The 26,082-nt window shown below is 42.0% G+C and overlaps 1 protein-coding gene and 1 non-coding gene across 2 annotated transcripts in view; one reads left to right on the plus strand and one right to left on the minus strand.

The window, feature by feature from the left end:
* Positions 1 to 26,082, plus strand: part of LOC126106257 (endothelin-converting enzyme homolog) — a 593,945-nt gene that overhangs the window by 92,736 nt on the left and 475,127 nt on the right. The window lies entirely within an intron of this gene.
* Trnas-cga (transfer RNA serine (anticodon CGA)) lies at positions 16,142 to 16,216 on the minus strand. Its single transcript has one exon. It is a non-coding gene; the product is annotated as a tRNA-Ser (tRNA).

A 26,082-nucleotide genomic window follows, 5' to 3' on the forward strand; every position in this document is an offset into this window, starting at 1 on the left:
AGACCTAAGAATTTTCCATTATTTGGGGTAAATAATTTATCTGATAACCCTCTGAATGCCGTATTATTTTCAGCCAAATACAAAGTAATGTGCATCAATCTTTGAAGCACATTGCTCCATCGTAAACTTTCTTTAGAAATTAGCTTTTGTTCTTCCCTGTCAATAGTTAATCCAGCTTTAAACCTGATTTCAGCTTCAGTCCATTGAGGAAATGCTTTTTTGTGGTTAGGACTATTTTCATGCAGTTTCAGAGCCTCATTTAAATGTTTCCAATTTCTGAAACCCACAGTGGTAGTCAAATTAGTAGTTGATTTTAAATCAAACAGTCGACAACAAAATCAAAAGACACTGTCGTTTGATACAGAATAAACTAGTCACCGTCGTCTGATAGTTTCTTCGTTTGATAGTTTTCTTGTGTAATGAGTTGAAGAGAAATGACGCCCATTTTCATCTTTTGGAAAGTTATTTAGACATACTTGTGAGGGTCCACATATCATAATGCGATCTATATCTCTATCATTAAGTACTTTTGGCCACGTACCTATATCAGAAACATTGTATTCTTTTATTGCAAGAACGTTCATACTTTCATCGACCACAGATGTCATGTGTTGATTTTGACTTGGAGAAATATCAGAGGATTCATGCAAAGATGTACTGCGCTGGTCAATTTGATCACCTTCAATAGGTGATTGTATATTTTTTGTGTATAATTGTTCACAGTCTGAAGAAATATTTGCTGATACATGGACTTTTGATTCAATATCTGAAGTATTTGCCTTAGAATTTCCTTTAAGGTACTTATAAATATTCATGTGCTTTTTAGTTTCTTCAAGAACTTTTTCTTTTTCAGCTTTTCTTTTCCGATTTTCTGAACCAGAAAGCTTTTTTTTAATCATTTCCTTCTCTTCTGGCATGATTTAATAATTTGACAAATTATTGCTTGGACACTGCTCTATTTCGCGACCACAATATTCGATCTATAACAAATAAAGAAATTCACCTATCAGTAGACGTAACTAGAAAAAAACCTGAACTGAAAGACAAAAATGTTTTTCGCACTTACCAGAAAATTAAAATGTTGACACAGTCACGACACTCGTTTCACTCACAATTATTCAGCCACGAAAACATGACCGCTGCCTCCGACTCTTACTGACAATTACTGACATGCGGGTGCAAATCGTAGCGCTGCCAACATATGCAGTCTAACAAACATTGTGTGGCGCTGTATTATTTCAGTACGTTAGGGGAGAATTCTCTATGAATGAAGTGCACGCATTGCATGATCTATTAATTAATGTACATGAGTCATTAAGTCACAAATATTCGATATAAATACATTCGTATTAATTAAATCATAATGTAATGTATATTTCACAGTCTGTATTTTCTTTTATTTGGAGCGACCGGTAGTTTCTGTTGTGAACGAGAGATGGTGCGGCTGCATGGGCTCTTCCTTGTTGCAGTTCTTGAAACAAATAAGAGAGGCGCTTTGGTAGAGCCCGTGCTAGCCCGCGTCAAACATGGATGGTTGCAGACAATACGAAGATTGCATTCAGCATGATTTCTCTTCTGCTACCCCGAATTCATCGCGCATTCGTGAGATTAGTGACGTATGTTGAATGAGACTGAATAATATTTTAGTTTCGCGAAATGGGTGATTGTAAATTGTAATTTTTATTTTTTACATGCGTTTAGTACGTGGCACCCCTTGGCCCCGGCGCCCTGGGCGACCCCCACCCTAAAGCCGGCACTGATCTTAGGCGACTCTTGAGTTCTTTAGCTGCCAAGAGAGACGGAGTCCTCATCGCGAGTAGTAGCAGTTTCCTTCTACTTCGCCTGGCGTTCTCTGAGAACCGGGCAAACGGAAACGTCCGACCGCCAACTCATCCTGTACCTAACCCGTTCTCTCCTTACAGCAGCTACGAAGAAACATAACATCTATAGTCAATTTTTTCACAGGTTTTATATTTTATCTTAGACAGGTAAAAACTTTTTAGAATGTATGCATCTAGGCAAAAAAAAAATCAAAATAGAGTTTAAATGCAGTACCTGTCTGACCAGTGTCAAAGTCAAAGATCAAGGAAGTCAATTAATTAAAATTTTCTTTTCAACGTAGCACTTCGTTTTAAATTATTCCACTGGCTCTTAAATAGTGACAACACTTTTGCTGTCAGTCAAACTTCTGGAATATCAATGTTTAGCTAGCAGGTATGGAACAGATGTAAAGCTCTAAACCTAAGTAGTCATTCATCAAGTTTAATTTATTCTGTTTTCAACACGGCACGCAAGTAGTCATTATGAAAATATAACTGATTATTTTAACACACATTTAATAACCTTACAAGAAATGGAGGGAGCTAATTAAAACAACAAAAATAGTGCAATTCTTCAGGCTTTCCCGGCGATCTATGACATCTTGGGTTGTCGGGTGTTCTGCTGAATATCAGCGTCGTACTTGCACGATATTTCGGTAGCGCAGCTCGTTACCTTCATCGGGTGCGACCTGAGACTACTCCTGGTCACCCTATGTTATACAACAACATCGAGATATTGGCATGCACGTCGAGCTATGGAGACAGTGTTATTAAGGAGGCAGTTGAGATTAAATTAGCGAGCAACCTTGTAAACAGGGATGGAGATTTCTGTTTAAACTCTGTTTGGAATCCTGCTCTCTCCCTTGTCAAAAAACAGAGGGACAGAGTCAATGTTACCTCACCTTGTAGTTCGTAGTCTCACTATCGATAACTTTGACTTTTGTCAGCTTTGGTGGCTCTAGTGTTCAGTGAGTGTGTTGTCTTTCCTGCATTAGTCCGAGAATGGAGGTTTTAAATCTGCCTGTACATCGCCTATCCGTTGAAGTTTGCCTTGGAAACGGCGGGGTGTGCTCCCCGCCGAAATATCGGCGGTTGCTCTTAATACTACCTGGCTCAGTTCCCGTAAGTTGTTTGAAAATCTGTGAAGCAGACGGAATATAGGACACTAGTGCGACCTGTTCTTGAGTACTGCTCGTGTGTTTGGGATCCGTACCAGATCGGATCAATGGAAGAGATCCAAGCAGTTCAGACACGGGCTGCTGGATTTGTTACCGGTAGGTTTGAACAACAGCACGTGTTAAACAGATTCTTCGGGAACTCAAGTGGGAATCTCTGGAGCCGAATAAGACGTTGTGCTTCATAATGGACGTAGAGTTAAGAAAAATCGAGAAACGTTCACGAACTATAAAAAGCGTTAAACAGCGTAAAATGGTACAAGATCTTCAAAATTCTCGAAAAGGGTACGCTGTAGGCAACTGACAGGTAATATAAAATATGTACAATGGCCAAGAGGGAAAAATAATGGGGGAAGAAGAATAAATTGCTCGGAGTAGAAAGACTATAAGAGAGTGCCAGGGAAGCCGTTTTATATAGCTTTATGACGGAGGATTACATATCCAGCTACTTTTTAGACAATCTGATGATGACCTAAAACGGTGAAACGCGTCATTAATATTAAACCGTTTCTCAACAAATGAAATGAAATGTCGTGTGGCTAGGGCCTCCCGTCGGGTAGACCGTTCGCCTGGTGCAGGTCTTTCGAGTTGACGCCACTTCGGCGACCTGCGCGTCGACGGGGATGAAATCAACAAGATTATTTTTATTCTGAAATAATTTGAATTTGATTGCCGTAGCACCCTGTTACAATGGAATGGAATGATTTATATCTGTATCGCATTTACTCTTCTGTGCATATTCCAGATGTGTACAGAAAATCAAATGCCAAAGCTATGAGTCTTCACTCCACAGCAAAACCAATTTGAAGTTGATAACCGTTCAGGACGCTTCTTGTGCTTTTCCACTCAGTGCACAATGTACTGAGTATTAAAACACGTAAGAGTCTTTGCAAAACACAATGAGAATGAAGCGAGCACAACGTATCTAGATTCCATTATGACGTTAATTACCAAATACATATTGCTTTTGGACGACAACAATAAAGACTACAGTCACTATAGATTTTATGTACAACGCTTGCCCTTCAGCGTAGCAGCTAATCAATAAAACTACTCTGCTGTGACAAATTGACCTACCAACTGTCAGAAATAATTACCTTACCTGTCCCATCGCAAAAGTCCGTTTTGTTCGTTATTAAAAGTTGACAAGCGAAACAAGGAAGCTACCGTATGGTAATTGAATTTTAAAGTAGAGGACAGGGGACAAAATTATGATTAGCAACCACTACACTACTCGGTTCAGCTCTTCTGCAACTTCTTAAGTTTTTGCTGCTGTTACCGAGATAATGATCATTTCCGAAGGACTCGTTAGCAGTGATAAATGAATGATGAGTTCTAAAGGGTTTCTGTTTAATATGAAACATTCTTGAAAAATATATTTTATAATGCACTAACAATGACCTATCCCGCAAGCGCCACAATTGCACCTGATAATATTCATTTGTCATCATTATGATTTCCTCTTCCTTGAACGTTAATAAATTATAGCTGTGACGTTGATCGGTCTTTGAGTCCGGAGCTTACGGCGTTATCGCAAATGTACTTCTTCAGTTATTTTTCAATAAATAATTCCTCTGACCGTAATTCGGTAGATTCTTTTATATCTACAGGCTCATCTCATTCACAAGCGCAGGTACAAATTCTTATCTTTGCCCAGACAACTACTGATGCTGTTTAAACAGATACTAAAATATAGGAGATAGAAATATAAGAGTAGAAACATAAGAGATATTTCTACTGTACGAGTTAAACTGAAGAATCGTTACCCTTCTGTACTAAAAACGGAGAAAGAGTATCATATAGATGCAAAACCGCAGTCGTTGTGTTTCCGGAATTCAAAAGAAATGGACGTGATGTAGTACAGAGGTAGATAATGTGCCAGATAACTAAGAAATAACGTCCATCTGTAAGTGTTTACCAGTTACAGCCAAAACAGGAATTACCACTAATTATGACGGACGAACACTTCATATATATCGTCTTTCAGCGATTATTGTACAACATACGTAGAAACACTCCCACCCTAGGTGATTAACGCACTCTTCACTATAAGTAAGTTCCGGAGAACAGAGTTCGGAAGAAAATTATCTGGTTCAAAAGGCTGTGAGCACTATGGGACTCAACATCTATGGTCATAAGTCCCATAGAACTTAGAACTACTTAAACCTAACTAACCTAAGGACGTCACACAACACCCAGTCATCACGAGGCAGAGAAAATCCCTGACCCCGCCGGGAATCGAACCTGGGAACCCGTGCGCGGGAAGCGAGAACGCTACCACACGACCACGAGCTGCGGACGAAAATTATCTGGAAAAAATTTGATTTGAGAGATGTTGTGAATAAATATGGCTAAAATTTGATTTTAAATAAGTGCAATAAACTGTGTGTTCTATGGATCAAAGTCCGATGATGAGGTACATTAAGACCTAATGCATCCAACCAGTCGAATATGCAACGAAGTTGCTGGTTGACCGTAAGTTAACGAAATTAGTACTTATGAAATTGCCCAGATGAACTATAATTCGCCTGATTTAGTTTATCGGCTGCTTGTTATATAGTCCAAACTCTGCTTGATGACTGCCCATGTATGAAATCATACTAACATTGTGTTTTCGTGTAATTTGCACCTTTCATTTTGCACACAAAGAGCACCTATTGTGATTTGAAGCTATAATTTACTATAGGTGACTGTATATACACCAACGTCAATCTTTTTTTCGAGATGCGTATATAATTTTTGTTACTATACAGGGTGTCCCATTTATCTTGACCACCCTAAATAACTGTTTATGCAGATGCAAAGTACAAAATGTTTTAAGCAAATGTTCTTTAGCCGTCAGGGGGACAGCATGATTGCCTTCGTTGTAGCTTTGCTTTTTACAAAGATATGAAGAGTGGTATGACTTCTTTATTCGGTAATTCATTTCCTCTCCTAAAGACCTATTCAATAATGCATCACAGTGCACCATTCACTGAAACACAGCGTTATTAATTACATAACACAACACTGACATTGAGCCCGTGATCACAAGCTCGTCCACTTGCTAGAATTGTCAGAAAACGAATGAAAACCAAGTAAAATAAAAAACACAAAATTGACTTTGACTCTCCTGTACCATCTCCCAGGAGGAGAACATTCAAAGGTGGTCAGAGTGGTGACCCTGGACACCGATACGCTGGTGTACTCGTTGACTGAAAGAATTATTTTCTGCTTCCAGTGTTGCCTGCTGAAGAGAACCACAAGCAAGCACGATACGTTCCTGCATCTCCTCTGGAGTCGTTGGAATATCTCGATAGACAACGTCTTTAATGCATCCCTTCCTCCCCCCCCCCCCCAAAATGCCAGAGGATTTAAATCAGGAGACCTAGCAGGCGAAATAACTGTTCCTCCTCGACCAATCCATCTGGCAGGGTACCTTAGGTTCAGAACACGACGTGCACGCAAGGCGTATGTGCTGGACATCCACATAAGCATTCTGGCTCTTAGCGGTGCTTCATCCAGAAGAATTCGTGTGAGGAAGTTGGCATACGCTGTGCCGTTTAGACTACGATTAATGAAATAAAGGCCAATAATTGTAGTATCAAGAATCCCACACTCTCCATTGACACTCGTGTTCCACCTGTCTAAGCCATCGTGGGTTGTCGCTGGACCAATAACACATGTTCCTTGTATTTACCTGTCCTTTGTTTGAGAAGGAACATTCATCGGTAAATAGAACATTGGAGAAGAAGTTCGGGTTGGCGAGGATTTGCTGCTGTGCCCACTGACAGAACTGTGCACATTTATGGAAATCATTCCCATGCAGTTCTCGATGTTGGTGTACATGGTAAAGATGGAACTGGTGATGTGTAGGAATACGATGTACACTGATTTTAGGAATGGCAATCTCGTGTTCAGACTGTCGTGTGCTCACGTGTGGATTCATAGCAACAGAAGCGAGAACAGTAACTTCGGCAGCTTCACCTGTGCGAGAGCTACGACGATTGAGTTGTCGTGGGTTGAAACTTCTCGTTTCCTGAAGCGTCGCAACTAGACGAGAAAACGTCCGTCCGGATAAATTACCGAATTAAAGAAACAGGGTGCCATTTAAAAAAGGCAAACTGCTGTTCATATCTTTGTAAAAAAACAAAGCTACAACGAAGGCAATCATGCTGATTGATGTCTCCCTGACGGCTAAGGAACATTTGCTTGAAACATTTTGTAATTTGCATCTGCACACACAGTTATTTAGGGTGGTCGAGATAAATGGGATACCCTTATAGTTTGTAGCTCTTTCATATCCTTGAAACACCAGATATTCTTTCGAAATATAAGACCAAAGATACGACTTTTAGCACTTCTAAGATTAAAATACCTTCTTCGTGTATTTACAGTTGATCAGTTAATTAAAATTCCATAATAAATAGCACTGGAATTATATTGGTCTGGAAAATGAGGTAGTAATGTCGTTTAACGAATAATCCTTATTATCCATAAGATGGCCAAACAATAAAATATTTCAACTCATAGCATACTGACTAACTTCATTCGAGAGCTGCCAAGAGCAGACTGACTACATGTTTAAAAACACACAGCTCACTCGTTCATTATTCATTTGTTTATTTCATTATACGATCATAATCGCAGCGAAAAGTGTATAGCTTCAGGTTTCATATTGTGAGAACTACCGGGTGATCAAAACGTCAGTATAAATTTTAAAACTGAATAAATCACGGAATAATGTAGATAGAGAGGCACAAATTGACACACATGCTTGGAATGACATGGGGTTTTATTAGAAGCAAAAAATACAAACGTTCAAAAAATGTCCGACAGATGGCGCTTCATCTGATCAGAATAGCAATAATTAGCATAACAAAGTAAGACAAAGCAAAGATGACGTTCTTTACAGGAAATGGACAATATGTCCACAACTTCAGGTAACCCCAAAGCCAATAATCGCAGGGACTGAGGTCTGGGGACCTGGGAGGCCAAGCATGACGAAAGTGGCGGCTGAGCACACGATCATCACCAAACGACGCGCGCAAGAGATCTTTCACGCGTCTAGCAACACTTTTTTTTTTTTGTTCTAATAAAACCCCATGTCATTCCAAGCATGTGTGTCAATTTTTACCACTCCACATTATTCCGTGGTTTATTAAGTTTTCAAATTTATACTGACTTTTCGATCACCCGGTAAATGGGTGCTGTACCAGGCGACGTAACAAACTCGCGCTGCCACCGAAGTACTGCCGTCAGCATTTTCTAGATCTCTGCGTCGTACATGTAGTAAGTAAAACAGAAAAAGGTGTCATAATAAATTAAATAAAGTTCATTAAATAGTGTACCGCACATTGAGCACGAGGCATATTTCTCCGTGGAACTGTGCAACTTACACTATGCAACAAAATAATTTTTTTTTACCTGCTAGTGGGTTGAAAATACGTTCTTCATTGTAACTCACGCATGATTATGCGAGTGTTGATTATTAAAACACAGAACCACACTAGCAAGCACTATTCCCTAGTCACCTCCGAATCAGACTGATGGACGAACGAGAGAATTGCACGGGACGTAACTTTATGAAACACGTTGAAACCTGCCTGCATGCTGTAGTCCGCAAACAAGTTAGAACTTGTCCAAGTCTGCCTGTTTGATTTTACTACTGCACACCTATCTTTCCACAGACGCATAAAGCAGAGTGTCGTTGAGAATAGCCACACATGCACGCACACTCACGAAGTAGCACATCAAACACGGCTAGCATATGCAGATACATATTGAACCTTGTACTTACTTTTAATATCATACGACTTTGAACCACAATTTTAAATCCAGAGTCCTACAACATTTCTGATTTCAAAATCGGAATCAGCGAACCCTATTAGTTACACTTACGTTATTTTCACCCATTAGAAAATTCACTGTTGCGTAGTTTTATGTATCAATACAAAGGTGCAACTCTGGAATAAGGGGCCCATTAGGGTACGTGTTGACATCAATCCACTTCCTCTATATGAATCACCAGATTGCTGACTGATTCGATGCGGCACGCCACGAGTTCTTTCCTTATGATGACCTCTTCATATTCCTCAACAATTTTTTTAATTGATTGGCGACTCCATGGAGTGTTCTGTGCAGCACGACCAAATAGTGGATATAATTGGAAGGAGAATCAGCATTGGTCGTATTTTTTCGGTTTTATTGTCCGCAAAATCGATTTTCGGTCACTTAGTGACCATCCTCAGTGCTGTAATATACAATTTAAATTGGTAGGCACTGGTATCAACAAGCTTAGAGCGATCACATAAGGTCGAATTAAGTGGGGTGATGCTGGGGGAATTAGATTAGGAAATGAGACACTTAAAGTAGTAAAGGAGTTTTGCTATTTGGGGAGCAAAATAACTGATGATGGTCGAAGTAGAGAAGATATGAAATGTAGACTGGCAATGGCAAGAAAAGTGTTTCTGAAGAAGAGAAATTTCTTAACATCGAGTATAGATTTAAGTGTCAGGAAGTCGTTTCTGAAAGTATCTGTATGGAGTGTAGCCACGTATGGAACTGAGACATGGACAATAAATAGTTCGGAAAAGAAGAGAATAGAAGCTTTCGAAATGTGGTGCTACAGAATAATGCTAAAGATTAGATGGGTAGATCACATAACTAATGAGGACGTATTGAATAGAACTGGGGAGAAGGGACGTTTGTGGCACAACTTGACAAGAAGAAGGGACCGGTTGGTAGGACACGTTCTGAGGCATCAAAGGATCACAAATTTAGAATTGGAGGGCAGCGTGGAGGGTAAAAATCGTAAAGGGAGACCAAGAGATGATTACACTAAGCAGATTCAGAAGGATGTAGGTTGCAGTAAGTACTGGGAGATGAAGAAACTTGAACAGGATAGAGTAGCATGGAGAGCTGCATCAAACCAGTCTCAGTACTGAAGACCACAACAACAACAAAGTTGCTACCCTATACAGCTCCATCTAGTACACTCCTGGAAATGGAAAAAAGAACACATTGACACCGGTGTGTCAGACCCACCATACTTGCTCCGGACACTGCGAGAGGGCTGTACAAGCAATGATCACACGCACGGCACAGCGGACACACCAGGAACCGCGGTGTTGGCCGTCGAATGGCGCTAGCTGCGCAGCATTTGTGCACCGCCGCCGTCAGTGTCAGCCAGTTTGCCGTGGCATACGGAGCTCCATCGCAGTCTTTAACACTGGTAGCATGCCGCGACAGCGTGGACGTGAACCGTATGTGCAGTTGACGGACTTTGAGCGAGGGCGTATAGTGGGCATGCGGGAGGCCGGGTGGACGTACCGCCGAATTGCTCAACACGTGGGGCGTGAGGTCTCCACAGTACATCGATGTTGTCGCCAGTGGTCGGCGGAAGGTGCACGTGCCCGTCGACCTAGGACCGGACCGCAGCGACGCACGGATGCACGCCAAGACCGTAGGATCCTACGCAGTGCCGTAGGGGACCGCACCGCCACTTCCCGGCAAATTAGGGACACTGTTGCTCCTGGGGTATCGGCGAAGACCATTCGCAACCGTCTCCATGAAGCTGGGCTACGGTCCCGCACACCGTTAGGCCGTCTTCCGCTCACGCCCCAACATCGTGCAGCCCGCCTCCAGTGGTGTCGCGAAAGGCGTGAATGGAGGGACGAATGGAGACGTGTCGTCTTCAGCGATGAGAGTCGCTTCTGCCTTGGTGCCAATGATGGTCGTATGCGTGTTTGGCGCCGTGCAGGTGAGCGCCACAATCAGGACTGCATACGACCGAGGCACACAGGGCCAACACCCTGGTGTGGGGAGCGATCTCCTACACTGGCCGTACACCACTGGTGATCGTCGAGGGGACACTGAATAGTGCACGGTACATCCAAACCGTCATCGAACCCATCGTTCTACCATTCCTAGACCGGCAAGGGAACTTGCTGTTCCAACAGGACAATGCACGTCCGCATGTATCCCGTGCCATCCAACGTGCTCTAGAAGGTGTAAGTCAACTACCCTGGCCAGCAAGATCTCCGGATCTGTCCCCCATTGAGCATGTTTGGGACTGGATGAAGCGTCGTCTCACGCGGTCTGCACGTCCAGCACGAACGCTGGTCCAACTGAGGCGCCAGGTGGAAATGGCATGGCAAGCCGTTCCACAGGACTACATTCAGCATCTCTACGATCGTCTCCATGGGAGAATAGCAGCCTGCATTGCTGCGAAAGGTGGATATACACTGTACTAGTGCCGACATTGTGCATGCTCTGTTGCCTGTGTCTGTGTGCCTGTGGTTCTGTCAGTGTGATCATGTGATGTATCTGACCCCAGGAATGTGTCAATAAAGTTTCCCCTTCCTGGGACAATGAATTCACGGTGTTCTTATTTCAATTTCCAGGAGTGTAGTTCAACATGAAGTGTTGGACCGATTTTTGCACCGAATATGACTTCTAATAGGTTTACAAATGATATACTGCAATTTCTTTCTGTGAACTAAAAATACGACGAAAGACAGTGGTTTTTTCGTGATGGACAATACACACATGGCTGCATTATGCAACGTATTTTTTATCGTAACGAATGCGTAATATACCTGCTTAGAGTGCTGTATAATGTACTGACAACACCAAATAAGTAATAACTGATGACTTCTTGTGAGGCATGTAAGCAACTGCGTGATTTTTCATGTCTTTCTAAACTATAACCATAACATAAACGTACAACGTTTCGTGGTACAACTCCATACTCTTTAGGTTAATACGTAAATCACTTATTTTAAAAACTGTTACTATCGACGTTTTACATTTGAATAACTTTAAGCTGAAATTCATACAACCCTCACATTATCGTGTCATAAGTACAAGACTTATTAGATTAGACAAGACAAGTAGATTAGGAAATGAGACACTTAAAGTAGTATAGGAGTTTTGCTATTTGGGGAGCAAAATAACTGATGATGGTCGAAGTAGAAAGGATATAAAATGTAGACTGGCAATGGCAAGGAAAGCGTTTCTGAAGAAGAGAAATTTGTTAACATCGAGTATTGATTTAAGTGTTAGGAAGTCGTTTCTGAAAGTATTTGTATGGAGTGTAACCATGTATGGAAGTGAAACATGGGCAATAAATAGTTTGGACAAGAAGAGAATAGAAGCTTTCGAAATGTGGTGCTACACAAGAATGCTGAAGATTAGACAGGTAGATCACATAACTAATGAGGAGGTGTTGAATAGGATTGGGGAGAAGAGGAGTTTGTGGTACAACTTGACTAGAAGAAGGGATCGGTTGGTAGGACATGTTCTGAGATATCAAGGGATCACCAATTTAGTATTGGAGGGCAGCGTGGAGGGTAAAAATCGTAGAGGGAGGCCAAGAGATGAATACACCAAGCAGATTCAGAAGGATGTAGGTTGCAGTAGGTACTGGGAGATGAAGAAGCTTGCACAGGATAGAGTAGCATGGAGAGCTGCATCAAACCAGTCTCAGGACTGAAGACCACAACAACAAACAACAAGTACAAGACAGAATAACAAAGAGTATCCACTGAACATGGCAGACAAAATGATGAAATATATTTGGTTAAAGCAAAGACAAGAAACTGTGTCTTGCTTGACACGGAATGCTCTCAAATTAGCCAACAAGAACGAAAAGTATGATAATGCTTTCTTTCCACCTCAGGCTAGCAATTGCACTAAACATGCTCTAATATTTGTTGAATGTGTTCCAGTCTCGGTCTTCCTCTACAGTGTTTACCCTTTGCGGCTCCCTCTAGTACCATGTTAGTCATTCCCTAATGTCTTAACATATGTCCTTCCATACTATTTATTCTTCTTTCAGTGTTTTCCATATATTCCTTCCCTTGCCGAATTTGCTCAAAACTTCCTCATTCCTTACCTTACCAGTCCACCTAATTTTCAACATTCGCCTGTACCACCACATCTCAAATGCTTCGATTCTCTTCTGTTCCGGTTTTCACTACAGTCCATGTTTCACTACCATACAATACTGCGGTCTACTCGTACATGCTCGTATATTTCTTGCTCAGATTAAGCCCTATGTTCCACATTCGTTCACGTTTTTTGACCAGGAATGTCCTCTTTGCCCGTGCTAGACTGCTTTGTTTTTATGCCCTCCTTGCTTTTTCTGTTGTGGGTTATTTTGCTCTCAACGTAGCAGATTTCCTTAAATTCGTCTACTTCGTAATAACCAATTCTGAGTCTCATTACTTTCGTCTTTCTTCGATTTATTCTAAATCAACATTCTGTATTCATTAGACTGTTTATTCAACATATCCAGCAATTCTTCTTCGCCATCACTGAGGATAGCAATGTCATTAGCGAATCTTGTCACCGATATTCTTTCACTCTGAATTTCAATACCGGTCGCGAAACTACCTCTGTGCCGTTATTGTTTTTTCGATGTACAGATTGGATATTAGAGATGAACAAATGCATCCCTTGTGTACACCCTTTTTAATCGGAGCACTTCGTCCTTGATGTTCCATTTTCGTTTTTTGTTGTTCCCTCTCTATTCTTGTACATATTATACATTACCCTTCTTTCCCTATAGCTCAGACCGATTTTCCTGATAATCGTGTACCATTTGACATTGTCGAACCCTGTTTCTAGGTAGACAAATCCTACCAATGCCTACTGATTACTGTAAAACAGGCAATATTACGAAGTAACCGAGGAACTAGGCGGGGCAGTTCGCGTTCATCAGCGGTGGCGATTATTTTCACGGGATAATTCAATTCAGAAACTCTTCCTCGATTTACTACACCGTGTTGTTGTCGGGTGTCTTCATGAAATGTGGAACACAGTTGTTGTTGTTGGTGTTGCGGTGGTCTTTAGTCCTGAGACTGGTTTGATGCAGCTCTCCACGCTACCCTATCATGTGCAAGCTTCTTCATCTCCCAGTACTTACTGCAACCTACATCCTTCTGAATTTGCTTAGTGTATTCATCTCTTGGTCTCCCTCTACGATTTCGAAAGCTTCTATTCTCTTCTTGTCCAAACTATTTATCGTCCACGTTCCACTTCCATACATGGCTACACTCCATACAAATACTTTCAGAAACGACTTCCTGACACTTAAATCTATACTCGATGTTAACAAATTTCTCTTCTTGAGAAACGCTTTCCCTGCCATTGCCAGTCTACATTTGATATCCTCTCTACTTCGACCATCATCAGTTATTTTGCTCCCCAAATAGCAAAACTCATTTACTACTTTCAATGTCTCATTTCCTAATCTAATTCCCTCACCATCACCCGAGTTAACTCGACTAGATTCAATTATCCTCGTTTTGCTTTTGTTGATGTTCATCTTATATCCTCCTTTCAAGACCCTGTCCATTCCGTTCAAATGCTCATCCAAGTCCTTTGCTGTCTCTGACAGAATTACAATGTCATCGGCGAACCTCAAAGTTCTTATTTCTTCTCCATGGATTTTAATACCTACTCCGAATTTTTCTTTTGTTTCCTTTACTGCTTGCTCAATATACAGATTGAATAACATCGTGGAGAGGCTACAACCGTGTCTCACTCGCTTCCCAACCACTGCCTCCCCGTTCGTGCCCCTCGACTCTTATAACTACAATCTGGTTTCTGTACAAATTGTAAATAGCCTTTCGCTCCCTGTATTTTACCCCTGCCACCTTTACAATTTGAAAGAGAGTCTTCCAGTCAACATTGTCAAAAGCTTTCTCCAAGTCTACAAATGCTAGAAACGTAGGTTTGCCTTTCCTTAATCTTTCTTCTAAGATAAGTCGTATGGTCAGTATTGCCTCACGTGTTCCAACATTTCTACGGGATGCCAACAGATCTTCCCCGAGGTCGGCTTCTACCAGTTTTTCCATTCGTCTGTAAAGAATCCGCATTAATATTTTGCACCTGTGACTTATTAAACTGATAGTTCGGTAATTTTCACATCTTTTAACCCTTGCTTTCTTTGGGATTGGAATTATTATATTCTATATTATATTGCCTAGGTTTACACACTACTTAAACGTACTCAAACTAACGTACGCTAAGGACAACACACACGCTCCCATGCCCTAGGATGGACTCGAAATTCCGGCGGGGGGAGCAGCGCGGATCGTGGCAAGGGGCCCCAGACCGCGCGGCTACCCCGCGCGGCAAACGCCAAGTGTGCAGTGTCCTCAGTATGTTGCAAGTGTCGGTCGTGGTCTACCTGGAAAATGACAGAATGTGCTCCTGACGGAATACCGGTGGTTAATGACGACGTGACCCGGCTGCTATCCCATAAGTTATCTGAACAAACCGAATCTCAATATCACAGCAACCAGGCTCTACAGAAGGCCGCGACATCATAAATCTGCGCGCTATGGAATATTATGTTCCAGAATTCTGTGTAGCTTGGTTATTGTCCTTCTCTGTGATCAGATTTGTCATTCACATTGCCTACTTGTTTTTGGTTGTTATACCTCTTTTTGCTCTTGCTAAGACGATTACTTACATACTTCTGACATGAATGTTTCTATCATTTTTACTCGCATTTTCATTCTTACAACCGATCTGCCACTATGCTGTAACAGTCTATACGTTCTGTCAAATACACACACCAAAAAAATTTTGCATCACCCCGGTTCCCAGAACTCCTGAAGATAGACGTTGACTATGGACATCGTATCACAAACATACCCGGTGTGCCGGTATGAAATGAGCGTTTTTTGTGAAAACGAAACACTAATTTTGAATTGAAAAGTAAAAACATTTTAGTCAAAGTACTGACCATTGCTTTCTATACATTTTGACCACCTTTCTGGCAATTTGTGGACACCACTCCAATAGAAATATTCGTCTTTTGAAGCAAACCAATCAGACACCCAATTTTCGACTTTTTCGTAGGAGTCGAAGTGTTCCTCAGGCAATGCGTGTCCCAGTGATGAAGACAAATGGTAGTAGGAAGGGGGCAAGTCTGGTGAATACGGCGGGTGTTTTGATTGTATCCTGAACCAGTTTTGCTTTGTGTCCAGGTGAATTGTCGTGTAAAAAAATTACTTTGCCATGTCTTCAGGCCCATTCTGGTCTTTTTCCGATCAATTCATAGTTCAAATTGATCATTTGTTTCCAGAATGAAATTTTCACTCTGCAGCGGAGTGTGCGCTGATATGAAACTTCCTGGCAGATTAAAACTGTGTGCCCGACCGAGACTCGAACTCGGGACCTTTGCCTTTCGGGGGCAAGTGCTCTACCAACTGAGCTACCGAAGCACGGCTCACGTCCGGTACTCACAGCTTTACTTCTGCCAGTATCTCGTCTCCTACCTTCCAAACTTTACAGAAGCTCTCCTCGCAGGAGAGTCCCGAGTTCGAGTCTCGGTCGGGCACACAGTTTTAATCTGCCAGGAAGTTTCTGACCATTTGTTGTCTGTAACGATTAGTATTCACAGTTTCACCGGGTTTTAGAAGCTCATGACACACCACACCTTTCTGATCCCACCAAACACAGAGCATTGTCTTCTTGCCGAATCTATCTGGTTTTGCAGACGATGTTGTTGGTTTTCCCGCATAACCCATTTTTCCCGTTTAGTATTCTTAAAATAAATCCATTTTTCATCGCCAGTAACAATTCGATGCAAAATTGATTTTCTTTCATGTCTTTGAAGCAAAATTTGACAAATGGTTGTTCGGTTTTCCATCTGTCTTTCACTCAATTCAGCCATTTTCAACACTTTTGGATCTTTCCCATAGCTATCAAACGGTCAGAAATTGTTTGTTGTGCAACATTTAGCATTGCTGCCATTTGCTTCTGACTCAAAGTATCATCTTCAAAAAATGGCTCTAAGCACTATGGGACTTAACATCTGAGGTCATCAGTCCCCTACAGTTAGAACTACTTAAACGTAACTAACCCAAGGATATCACACACATCCATGCCCGAGGCAGGATTCGAACCTGCGACATGCAGAGTGAAAATCTCATTCTATGTTTGTTTGTATTACATCCAGTACTTTCCATTATCATAATAATCATGTTGTCTTCTTGAGATCCTTAATTTCATGGTAGCTCATTGACCTTGTAACCTGGACTGAAGCGCCTAGAACCGCTCGACCACACCGACTATCATCTTCATCCATGCTTGCAATTCGGCGTCTTCGAACTTTTTTGGTGGTCTTCCACGTTCATTTCTTACATCAAAATCATTATTTCTGAACCGTTGAAACCATCTTTTGCATGTTGCGTCTGATATAGCATGATCACCATATGCCTCGACAAGCATTCGATGCGACTCTGCAGCACTTATTTTTCAAATGAAAACAAAAAATTAACGCTTTCCGCAAATCGTCGCTCTCTGGTACAAAATTCGACATTGTTAAATGAAAACACATGATGTTGTTTGTTCCATGACTTGATGTATATTAAATATCTTTGACAGATGTCATACCAACCAAACAAAAAAAAATTAAGACTCGTTCACAACAAATGTTCCCTATCGACACATTTGTATCTTAACGCTCATTTCATACCGCGTAAGAGGTCCGAGCAGATGTAATTTTATGTAAGAGGTCCGAGCAGATGTAGTGCAGATGTAATTTTATGTAAGAGGTCCGAGCAGATGTAATTTCGATGTATTGCTCATGCGCTGCCTGCGATATGCAAGGTATAAGAGAATCGCTGACCAGAGAGCAGTGTTGACTGAGTAGGAACTGTGTAGCTGTAGCAGTAAGTTGTTGCTAGTCTGCGCTAGTCTGGAGACTGCTCTGGTCTGGTATAGTGTATCGTGTTGACTGGCGGGTCGCGGTGCAGCGATGCCGCAGCCTGAGTATTATTGTATAAGGTAAAAAGCAGCCTTGCGCATATCTAGTAATGTTATCTGAACTCCCATGTAAATTTTTTAAAAATGTCCTAATAATAATTTTTATCATATAAAGTAATTTTTTTACAAGCATTCATTTCAATTTAAAGAATTTACTAATTTCTCCAATCCATGATCATTCCGACTGTTGCAAAAGAAAAATCAGTTGCTTCCTTTCATAAATGACAAATCTATCGGCCAGCATTGCACAGAGCTGTGCCGGGAAAATTTATTGTAAGAGCAGATATATTAAGCGACTTTATTAAGGTAAGAATTTTTCCTTTTTTTTATTCAGAATGATCTTACAGGACCATGACGCAGCACTGCTGTCGTCCAAAATTTACCAGGTTACTGAATTTATTTTTTATTACGAGGTTTAGGAATTTTTCTGTTTCGAGCTTACATTAAATGAGAAAAGAATTTTGTGGGTACATTAAACGTGAATGGATTTCTGTAGGGAGGTTATAAATGGGAACCAATTTTGTTCTCAGGTTACACTAAAATTAGAATTATATTCATATTATTATTTATTATTAATAAAATTATTTTTTGTGGGGAGGTTACAACAGGCACACCTGGGAGTCCCTCTGACCCTTCAGAGATGTCGCTAAACCCGCCCAAAGAACTGTTTCGTGCTCGCCTCGGCCAAACCCTTCCGCTTCTCACGAGGGCCGCAGCCGTAGCGGCTGATCGCGTATCCGAACTCATGACACTCGTCGTTGGCGAATTGCTTTCGTGTTTGCGGAGTGACAGGTTCAGGAGCACGGTAAATATTAATGTTTCATTTCGGATTTCTTGCAGTGTGGGCTGATATCAAATCTTTCAGGTCACGAAACTTTTCTCGTAGCGTCTGTCATTTCTGTACTAACCAATGAGTTGGCGAGCATGCTTATCGCCCGAATTTATTTTCCCATGATCCAGTTATCGCAGGTACTGCATAGACGTTCTGCTTGATAATCCTTTTACAAAGTTTGTTCATCTGTTTAACATGTTTCGTGCGGCTCAAGGACTGGTTGCAGGTCCTTGAAACGGCCGCCAATTCGTCGACTTGCTTGTACCGAGTGTGTCGGGTGAAGGGCACCTCCAGTTTAACGTGGAGTCCGAACCACCGTTTCGCTCCTGACGACTGCTCACATCGCTGAGATGTGAAGGCCAAATTAAGACGGACTCAGAATTCCCGTGGCATGAACCGAATTCGATCCCACGGCCTTTCCGTTCCCGTGCTTTACCAGTTGACAACCAGGCATGATGTATTTCGCACGTAGGCAGTGTCACGTCACTTTTCTGTTTAGTGCTAATGCAGAGTACACATGTTTCCATTTACTGTCGAACATTCTAGCACTATTTGGAACATCACGAAGCGTGATAGAATGTTTTAAGTATTACGTCCAGCCTCGTCGTCAAATATGTGGTGCCTAGCAAACCTGCATCCTAGGTTCGCTAGACAAACAATCAAATAGACGTCTTAATGAGGTAACACGTAACTTAGCAATTACACAGCTATGTCGCAAGCAAAGGGCGACTATTTATTTACAGCTCGTACAAAATAGATACGTGTTCGAAAGTTTTCTGACCTTGAAAGTAGTCACCAGCACTGTGTGTAACCCGCTGCCAGCGATGTGGAAGTCGTAGCATCCTCTTAGCAGTGCCAGTTGTGTTGACAGTTCGAGCGGCGCGGTCTATTGCCCGACGAATTTGTAGCAGTTCTGAAGCGAAGGCCGTGAAGTGTTTTCTACAGTTTAGAAATCGAGTTGAACTTACGGGGGCTTAAGTCAGGGGTGTGCAGTAGGTGTTATAGCACTTGGCAGCCACATCAGTCAAACAAATCAGTAACAGTAACACTGTACGTGCTTGAGCATTCTCCTGCAAAATGATGGTCAGGTCCTGCAGAAAGTGTCATCACTTCTGTCTCTATGCTGTTCATTTTCTGACGACAACCCACGAGCAACTTAGAGACAGAAGTGATGACACTTTCTGCATGACCTGACCATCGTTTTGCAGGACAATGCAAGCTGTTACTGATTTGTTTGACTGATGGGGCTGCTAAGTGCTATACCACCTACTGCACTCCCCTGACTTAGGCCCTCGTAAGTCGATCTCGATTTCTAAACTGAAGGAAACACTTCACGGCCTTCGCTTCAGAACTACAAAAAATTCGTCGGGCAGTAGACCGCGCCGCAAGAACTGTCAACACAAGTGGCACTGCTAACAAGGCAACCTCCCCATCGCACCCCCCTCAGATTTAGTTATAAGTTGGCACAGTGGATAGTCCTTGAAAAACTAAGCACAGATCAATCGAGAAAACAGGAAGAGGTTGTGTGGAACTATGAAAAAAATAAGCAAAATATACAAACTGAGTAGTCCATGCGAAGATAGGCAACATATGTAACATCAAGGATACTACTACCTCAGTAGCGCCGTGGTTCTGTGGCGAGCGTGAGCAGCTGTGAAACCAGAGGTCCTTGGTTCCAATATTCCCCCAAGTGCGAATTTTAATTTTTTATTTTCAGACAATTATCAAAGTTCAGGCACACACACACACAATCAACTTCGCTCTCAGGACATGTTCAGATTTGCTTGGACATATGCAGGATTTGACGGTCTACACACGGAAAAATTTGAAAACGTTAAAAACATATGTTTTGACGGAGCACAGGGAAAACTGTGCGACTGTTGCAGTCATTTGTTGCAGTTTATGTGACAAACTCTTATGTTTTCATCACTATTTTGGGAGTGATTATCACATCCACAAGAAAACCTAAATCGGGCAAGGTAGAAGAATCTTTTTTCCCATTCGCGAAGTGTACAAGTTAGGTGGGTCGACAACATATTCCTGTCATGTGACGCACATGCCGTCACCAGTGTCGTGTAGCATATATCAGACGTGTTTTCCTGTGGAGGAAGCGGTTGACCTATGACCTTGCGCCCCCCCCCCCCCATGAACCATGGACCTTGCCGTTGGTGGGGAGGCTTGCGTGCCTCAGCGATACAGATAGCCGTACCGTAGGTACAACCACAACGCAGGGGTATCTGTTGAGAGGCCAGACAAACGTGTGGTTCCTGAAGAGGGGCAGCAGCCTTTTCAGTAGTTGCAAGGGCAACAGTCTGGATGATTGACTGATCTGGCCTTGTAACAATAACCAAAACGGCCTTGCTGTGCTGGTACTGCGAACGGCTGAAAGCAAGGGGAAACTACGGCCGTAATTTTTCCCGAGGGCATGCAGCTTTACTGTATGATTAAATGATGATGGCGTCCTCTTGGGTAAAATATTCCGCAGGTAAAATAGTCCCCCATTCGGATCTCCGGGCGGGGACTACTCAAGAGGATGTCGTTATCAGAAGAAAGAAAACTGGCGTTCTACGGATCGGAGCGTGGAATGTCAAATCCCTTAATCGGGCAGGTAGGTTAGAAAATTTAAAAAGGGAAATGGATAGGTTAAAGTTAGATATAGTCGGAGTTAGTGAAGTTCGGTGGTGCCCGCATCTCGTGGTCGTGCGGTAGCGTTCTCGCTTCCCACGCCCGAGTTCCCGGGTTCGATTCCCGGCGGGGTCAGGGATTTTCTCTGCCTCGTGATGGCTGGGTGTTGTGTGCTGTCCTTAGGTTAGTTAGGTTTAAGTAGTTCTAAGTTCTAGGGGACTTATGACCACAGCAGTTGAGTCCCATAGTGCTCAGAGCCATTTGAACCATTTTTTGAAGTTCGGTGGCAGGAGGAACAAGACTTCTTGTCAGGTGACTACAGGGTTATAAACACAAAGTCAAATAGGGGTAATGCAGGAGTAGCTTTTATAATGAATAGGAAAATAGGAATGCGGGTAAGCTACTACAAACAGCATAGTGAACGCATTATTGTGGCCAAGATAGATACGAAGCCCACACCTACTACAGTAGTACAAGTTTATATGCCAACTAGCTCTGCAGATGACGAAGAAATTGAAGAAATGTATGATTAAATAAAGAAATTATTCAGATAGTGAAGGGAGACGAAAATTTAATAGTCATGGGTGACTGGAATTCGAGTGTAGGAAAAGGGAGAGAAGGAAACGTAGTAGGTGAATATGGATTGGGGCTAAGAAATGAAAGAGGAAGCCGCCTGGTAGAATTTTGGACAGAGCACAACTTAATGATACCTAACACTTGGTTTAAGAATCATGATAGAAGGTTGTATACATGGAAGAACCCTGGAGATATTAAAAGGTATCAGATAGATTATATAATGGTAAGACAGAGATTTAGGAACCAGGTTTTAAATTGTAAGACATTTCCAGGGGCAGATGTGGACTCTGACCACAATCTATTGGTTATGACCTGCAAAAAGGTGGAATTTAAGGAGATGGGACCTGGATAAACTGAAAGAACCAGGGGTTGTACAGAGTTTCAGGGAGAGCATAAGGGAACAATTGACAGGAATGGGGGAAAGAAATACAGTAGAAGAAGAATGGGTAGCTTTGAGGGATGAAGTAGTGAAGGCAGCAGAGGATCAAGTAGGTAAAAAGACGAGGACTAGTAGAAATCCTTGGGTAACAGAAGAAATATTGAATTTAATTGATGAAAGGAGAAAATATAAAAATGCATTAAATGAAGCAGGCAAAAAGGAATACAAACGTCTCAAAAATGAGATCGACAGGAAGTGCAAAATGGCTAAGCAGGGATGGCTAGAGGACAAATGTAAGGATGTAGAGGCTTATCTCACTAGGGGTAAGATAGATACTGCATACAGGAAAATTAAAGAGACCTTTGGAGATAAGAGAACCACTTGTATGAATATCAAGAGCTCATATGGAAACCCAGTTCTAAGCAAAGAAGGGAAAGCAGAAAGGTGGAAGGAGTATATAGAGGGTCTATACAAGGGCGATGTACTTGAGGACAATATTATGGAAATGGAAGAGGATGTAGATGAAGAGTTTCACAGAGCACTGAAAGACCTGAGTCGAAAGAAGGCCCGGGAGTAGACAATATTCCATTAGAACTACTGACGGCCTTGGGAGAGCCAGTCCTGACAAAACTCTACCATCTGGTGAGCAAGATGTATGAGACAGGCGAAATACCCTCAGACTTCAAGAAGAATATAGTAACTCCAACCCCAAAGAAAGCAGGTGTTGACAGATGAGAAAATTACCGAACAATCAGTTTAATAAGCCACAGCTGTAAAATACTAACACGAATTCTTTACAGACGAATGGAAAAACTAGTAGAAGCCGACCTCGGGGAAGATCAGTTTGGATTCCGTAGAAATACTGGAACACGTGAGGCAATACTGACCTTACGACTTATCTTAGAAGAAAGATTAAGGAAAGGCAAACCTACGTTTCTAGCATTTGTAGACTTAGAGAAAGCTTTTGACAATGTTGACTGGAATATTCTCTTTCAAATTCTAAAGGTGGCAGGGGTAAAATATAGGGAGCGTAAGGCTATTTACAATTTGTACAGAAACCAGATGGCAGTTATAAGAGTCGAGGGACATGAAAGGGAAGCAGTGGTTGGGAAGGGAGTAAGACAGGGTTGTAGCCTCTCCCCGATGTTATTCAATCTGTATATTGAGCAAGCAGTAAAGGAAACAAAAGAAAAATTCGGAGTAGGTATTAAAATCCATGGACAAGAAATAAAAACTTTGAGGTTCGCCGATGACATTGTAATTCTGTCAGAGACAGCAAAGGACTTGGAAGAGCAGTTGAACGGAATGGATGGTGTCTTGAAGGGAGGATATAAGATGAACATCAACAAAAGCAAAACGAGGATAATGGAATGTAGTCGAATTAAGTCGGGTGATGTTGAGGGTATTAGATTAGGAAATGAGACACTTAAAGTAGTAAAGGAGTTTTGACATTTGGGGAGCAAAATAACTGATGATGGTCGAAGTAGAGAGGATATAAAATGTAGACTGACAATGGCAAGGAAAGCGTTTCTGAAGAAGAGAAATTTGTTAACATCGAGTATAGATTTAAGTGTCAGGAAGTCATTTCTGAAAGTATTTGTATGGAGTGTAGCCATGTATGGAAGTGAAACATGGACGATAAATAGTTTGGACAAGAAGAGAATAGAAGCTTTCGAAATGTGGTGCTACAGAAGAATGCTGAAGATTAGATGGGTGGATCACATAACTAATGAGGAAGTATTGAATAGGATTGGGGAAAAGAGAAGTTTGTGGCACAACTTGACCAGAAGAAGGGATCGGTTGGTAGGACATGTTCTGAGGCATCAAGGGATCACCAATTTAGTATTGGAGGGCAGCCTGGAGGGTAAAAATCGTAGGGGGAGACCAAGAGATGAATATACTAAGCAGATTCAGAAGGATGTAGGTTGCAGTAGGTACTGGGAGATGAAGCAGCTTGCACAGGATAGAGTAGCATGGAGAGCTGCATCAAACCAGTCTGAGGACTGAAGACCACAACAACATGACCTCTCGATCAAATGTTTTCGGTTCCCATTGGAGAGGCACGTCCTTTCGTCTACTAATCGCACGTTTTTGCGGTGCGGTCGCAAAACACAGACACTAAACTTATTACAGTGAACAAAGACGTCAATGAATGAACGGACAGATCATAACTGCGAAAATAAAGAAATTAAATTTTTCACTCGAGGGAGGACTTGAATCAAGGATCTCTTGTTCCACTGCTGCTCACGCTAACCACGGGACCACGGCACTCCTGATTTCAGACTGTCCTTGATGTTGCATATGTTGCACATAGACTACTCAGTTTGTATATTTTGCTTATTTTTTTCATAGTTCCACGCAACTTCTTCCTGTTTTCTTGATTGATCTGTGTTCAGTTTTTCAAGGCCTATCCACTGTGCCAACTTATAACTAAATCTGAGGGGGGTGCGATGGGGAGGTTCCCTTGTAAGAGTATCCTACAACTTTCACATCGCTGCCAACGGGTTACACACAATGCTGGTGGCTACTTTGAAGATCAGCAAAACTTTCGAACACGTATTTATTTTGTACGAGCTGTAAATATATAGTTGCCATTATTAAAGTTCCAACCCTCGTATGAAGTAATCTATCTTCTTCAGTATAGAGACTCCCAAGTCTGTGCTACATACGACGTAGAAGCGAAGTCGCTAATCTTGAAGCTACTATGGAACTAGGCCGTCACCATTCGGTCGCGACTTCACACAGGGGCCGCCGCTCTTGTGTTGTCTTCCTGAAGGGACGCTCAGCGTCCGATTGGCTGACGTCTTCTCACAGCCATTTCTTCTCTATCGTTCGCGACTGGCGTGCCGGAGCTTGACTTTACGCCATAACATTAAGAATAAATACCAGAGGAAACTGTAGCTTTCCTTAATTACACTGTCTGTCTGAAAGTATCCACACAGTCCTACGTAGTGCGGAATTGGTCACTAGATCTACGAGAGGCGAAACAGCCACTATAAAATCCCCGATCAAAAAAGAGGAAAATAAGCTGAAGAATTGACCTGAAGTTTGTGTTAGGCACGGGGGGCTTTGGGCTAGGACAGTCTGTGCAGCAGTGCTAGCTATAACACTGTGGTGGGGTAATGGCTTCATACTTGCCTAGTAAACGAGAAGGCCGGGATTTAAAACCCAGCCATAACACAAATTTTAATTCATTTCTCCAGTTTCCATCACTGCAAAAGGATGCGGGGAGTATTATGTTGCCAACAGAATAATACTAATAGGAGACTGCATCGGTCGGGAGAGTTCAGTTACTTCGAACCTGCTCTAGTCATTGGATGTTGCTGACTAGGGAAACTCTCCATCAGATTTAGTGGCAAGATGGTCCATTGGATACTCCGTCAAAAACTGTGCACAGATCAATAATGGAAACAGGAAGAGTGCTTACTGAGCTGTGAGAAAAGAAGCAAAACAGGAACAGTGAACGGTCCAAGAAGAAGAACTGCAATCAAGAGCAGCCCGAAACCGCGAAGTCATCCTGGTTAAGTGTTCATGGTGTTGGACTGCCGCGTGGGTGACCTGTGTTCAACACTCCGTTGTGCCCTTTATTTATTTTTTTCCCACAACATTATAAACTGTTCGTCCGGTAACTGAATTGTTTGTTCTCTTTCTGTAGCCTTGGCAGTCGTCATACTACACATTGGTTATAGAATATGAGTTTTGTGGTAAGAATACGCTATCGTCGCAAGTAAATGTGATGAATAGTGAGAGCAGGCGAGATACCACATAGAGGGTTCACAAAAATGAAAACGACGAATAAACAGGTGTGAACTACGCTACAACAAAGAAATTCAGGAGCCAAGATTTCCAAAACGGAACGCAACTTCAAACACGTTAAAAATATATGTTTTGACATGACACAGAGAAATT

This window comes from Schistocerca cancellata, chromosome 10 (genome assembly GCF_023864275.1).
Source record: "Schistocerca cancellata isolate TAMUIC-IGC-003103 chromosome 10, iqSchCanc2.1, whole genome shotgun sequence".
NCBI classification, from domain to species: domain Eukaryota; kingdom Metazoa; phylum Arthropoda; class Insecta; order Orthoptera; family Acrididae; genus Schistocerca; species Schistocerca cancellata.